Here is a 4,434-nt window from a genome sequence, read left to right on the forward strand (position 1 = left end):
TCAGAATGACTGGTAGATTCAAACTGTTTACCTTGAAGCTAGCAGACCAATTTGTAACCCACTATGCTACTAGAGCTCCTTACAGTATAGACATTGTTGTTGTTGTTGTTGTGAAGTGCCATCAAGTTGATTCTGATCCAAGCTGTATAGGGTTTCCAAGGAGCAGCTAGTGAGCTTGAACCACCAACCTTGCAGTTCAAACAACTTTGCAGTCTGACGCATTAGCCTACAGCGCCACACCAGTTCTCCTAGTCTATAGCATGACATTAAAAGAGTCAATTCTCTGAAAGTTTAATTCCCCATGCTTGTCAAAAGTTGTTAGAACATTGCTTGCCTTTTTTGAATATAAAATGTGGGCAGACATGTAGTAATATATCAAAAAATGACACTTTGTCAAAGAGGGCTTTTATGGGAGAATGTTCTGAATAAAATGTTTTCTTTTAAAAAGAATCCGACCTGTTTAACATTCCAAAGCAAACACAAAAGAACACAAAATGCATGAATTTACTGCCAGTCACAACAGCCAGTTTCCTTTACCCTTTAATACTTTTCTTTATCTGCCAAAAAGTGTTCTCCCAAAAGAATTATCAGTTTTATTCTCTGATAACTCTGGTTTGAAGTGAAATAAAAGTAGCTCTGACCCCCCTCAAAATGGATTCTTTTTAGACTAACTAGCACTTCTAATAATATGACGATGATATGGTTGGCTATGTCTACCCTTCGACTCCATGTAATTATATGTGAAGCAACAATTCCCTTATCTGTTAGGAACACTTGCTGTGGCTAACTGCATTTCACTGTCTGCGAGATGAAATATAGAATTAAAATCTCAAACTAGTTTCTGAAGAAGTTTTTTATTTTTTTCCCCTCATTCATTCTAAAATTTTTTGGCCTAGGAGAAGGCGGTAGTCAGAAAGGAATGGAGAAACAGATGGTATTTAAAGGCCTTAGCAAGATTAACAAAACAGATGTGCCTTTACTTCAGCTTCATTTTCCTCAAATAGTCTTTTTCTATTATGATTATTTGGGAATGTTTCCAAACCTTGGGACCTTCTGAGGATGTCCAAAGGTAAGATAATGATTGATAGTTGACACATTAAAATTAAAATCAGTGGATAATTAGCTTTGATCACAATCTAATATAGTCTTATCTAAATAAGAGGGAGAGGTGTATTTGCTAACACATTCTTTGCAGAGAATACACCTCAGTCTATCTCCAAAGTGGGAATAACATTCATTGTTTAGGGAACCGGGAGGAAGACTAGAAGAAATAGAAACAGATGGCAGTTTAGGTAATTGAGATCCAGCATCGCTTAAAGCCATCCTGGAATGCTGCATAGTAGTATTAGTGTGAAAAGTAGAGAAATATTCTGTACCACTTCACTTGATGTGTAAGCTGAGTCTGATTTTATAGCCTGCACGAATTAAAGTGCCTAAGGGGCAGGGAAGAAGAGTAAAAAGGTCTTGAGCTAATGTCAAAGAATGATAAAACTGAACTCCCTAACTGTAAGGTTTCATCCATGAGTAGCAAGTCCAGGTTTCAATAAAATACTAGAAAATTCTGCATGTAGTAGTAAGGGAGATATTAATATTGAATTTAACAGATTTTAATTACTAACAGTCAAGCCAAATGTGTTCCCTTCACCTTATAATTAACTTACACTATTTCTGCAAGACAGAACTATTTGTTGTGTTGGTAGGGATGGTGAGGGTTGTGGAAAAGGTGGTGGCTGTAAGCATTTCACATTTGGGAACACCTTCCTTAATCCTCCTAGTTGGAGAACTGGGGCAGTATGGTGCAAAACTATGGGGGGAAACTTCAAATGTGACTCTTAAGCGTGGCGCTGTAGGATCAGCAGTGAACTGCAGCCCACAGGTCAGCAATTCAAACCCACCAGCAGCTCCATGGAAACCCTTTACTGGGTCGGCACTGACTTGACAGCACTTAAAAACAACAAGCAAGTGCCTTAAGGAGCTCTGCTGGTGGTGTGGGCAAGGCATTGGATTGCAAGGTCAACGGCTCAAACCTACTAGCTACTCCATAGGAGAAATATGAGACTTTCTGCTCTTGTAAAGACTTATAGTCTCAGAAACCTATGCAGGGTGGCTGTGAGTCAGAACAACATAGATGACAATGAGTTTGTTTTGGTTTTTAAGCAAAGAGGACATGTAACTAGGGATATCACATCATGACTGACATCACCAGGATCTTAGTTAAAAGCAGAAAATATTAGAAATATGTTTACTTGTGCTTTAATGACTGTGTATGGATCATGGCAAACGATGGGTAACATTGAGAAGAATGAGTACTCAAGAATACATAATTGTGTTCATGAGGAACCTGTACATAGGCCAAGAGGCAGTTATTAAAACAGAACAAGGGAATACTGAATGGTTTAAAATCAGGAAAGGTGTGCACCAGGGTTGTATCCTTTCAACATACGTATTCAGTTGTTATGCTGAGAAAATAATCCAAGAAGCTAGATTATGTGAAGAACAATGTGGCATCAAGTTTGGAGGCAGATTCATTAATAGCATGCAATATGCAGGTGATACAACTTTGCTTGCTGGAAACTAAGAGAACTTGAAGTACTTACTAATGAAGGTCAAAGACTACAGCCTTCAGTATGGATTGCATCACAAACAAAAATCCTCACAACTGGAGCAATAAATAACATCATGAGAAGGCACTTCACAACAGCAAATGAAGAAAAGATTGACATTTTATTGGATCCCCAATCAACATTCATGGAAGCAGCAATCAAGAAATCAAACAACATAGTTCATTATGCAAATCTGCTGCAAAAAACTTCTCTGAAATGTTAAAGAGCAAGCACATCAGTTTGAGGACTAAGGTGTGCCTGGCCTAAGCCATGGTACGTTTTAATTGCTTAATTACATGTGAGAGTTGAACAATGAGTAAGGAATACCATAAAGAAATTGATCCATTTGAGTTATGGTACTGGCAAAGAATATTGAAAGTACCATGGACTGTCAGAAGAACTTAATAAATCTTTCTTGTAACAAGTGCAACCAGAATGTTCCTTAGAATCCAGGATAGCGATAGCAAGACTTTGTCTCTCATACTTCAGACATGTTTTCAGAAGGCACCAGTCTCTGGAGAATGGCTTCATGCTTGATAAGGTGCAGGGTCAGCAAAAAAGGGTAAAATCCTCAACAAGATGGATTGACAGTCCAGCAACAGTGGGCTCAATCATTACAACAATTGGGAGGATGGCACAGGACCAGAAAGTGTATTGGTCTGTTGTGTATGGAGTTGATGGAGTTGGAACTGACTCGATGGCACCTAACAGCAACAACAATAAATTGTGGCAGATGTTTTTCATAGACGAATGTGCACAGTTTAGTAGTTTTGCCCAACAACAACATTAGTGAATATTCCTGGATACAGTCTCTCACTCCATCCACCAGAAGCCTGTTGTATTTTAGAATGTCTTCAGAAAAATGACTTTACATTACTACTGACTGTCTAAAGACTTTAGTGTATAGACCATGCTGTTTGTTAAAGTAGAAGAAAAATCAAATTTGATTGAAAACACATTCTGGTTAAATTTATCGAAATAACACACAAAAAAGGTTCACTACACTGAGTGTTACATACTCCCAAATCATCTACTAAACAGTTGTTGTTGTAAGGCACCATTGAGTCGGTACTGACTCATAGCGACCCTATGCACAACAGAATGAAACACTGCTGGTCCTGGGCCAACCTCACAATTGTTGCCATGCTTGAGCCCATTAATGCTGCCACTTTGCCAATCCATCTCTCTGGGAGAGGTCTTCCTCTTTTTCTCTGACCCTCCACCTTACCAAATATGATATCCTTCTCCAGCGACTGGTCCCTCCTGACAATAGGTCCAAAGTTTGAGAGACGAAATTTGTGCAAAGATCTGGAATCAGAAAACCAAAAATGGAAGAGCACACTCAGCATTTCTCAAGCTGGGGAAACTGAAACAAAAACTCAAGCCTCGACTTTCGTTATTGAAGGATTCTCTGGGCAAATTATTGAATGACGCAGAAAGCATCAAGAGAAGATGGAAGGAATACATAGAGTCCCTGTACCAAAAGGAAATGGGTGATGTTCAACAATTTCAAGAGGTAGCATATGATCAAGAGCCAATGATACTGAAGGAAGAAGTCCAAGATACGTTGAAGGAATTGGCAAAGAACGAGGCACCAGGAAATGATGGAATAAAAATTGAAATCTTTCCAGAAACTGAGGCGACACAGGAGGCATTCACTCACCTCTGCCAAGAAATTGGGAAGACAACTGTCTGTCCACCTGATTGGAAGAGGTCCGTATGTGTGCCCATTCCAAAGAGAGGTGACCCAACGGAATGCAGAAATCATCGGACAATCTCTTTGATATCCCATGTGAGTCAAGTTTTAGTAAAGGTAATACAGAATTGGCTG

This window comes from Chrysochloris asiatica, unplaced genomic scaffold, assembly GCF_000296735.1.
Source record: "Chrysochloris asiatica unplaced genomic scaffold, ChrAsi1.0 scaffold00027, whole genome shotgun sequence".
NCBI classification, from domain to species: Eukaryota; Metazoa; Chordata; class Mammalia; order Afrosoricida; family Chrysochloridae; genus Chrysochloris; species Chrysochloris asiatica.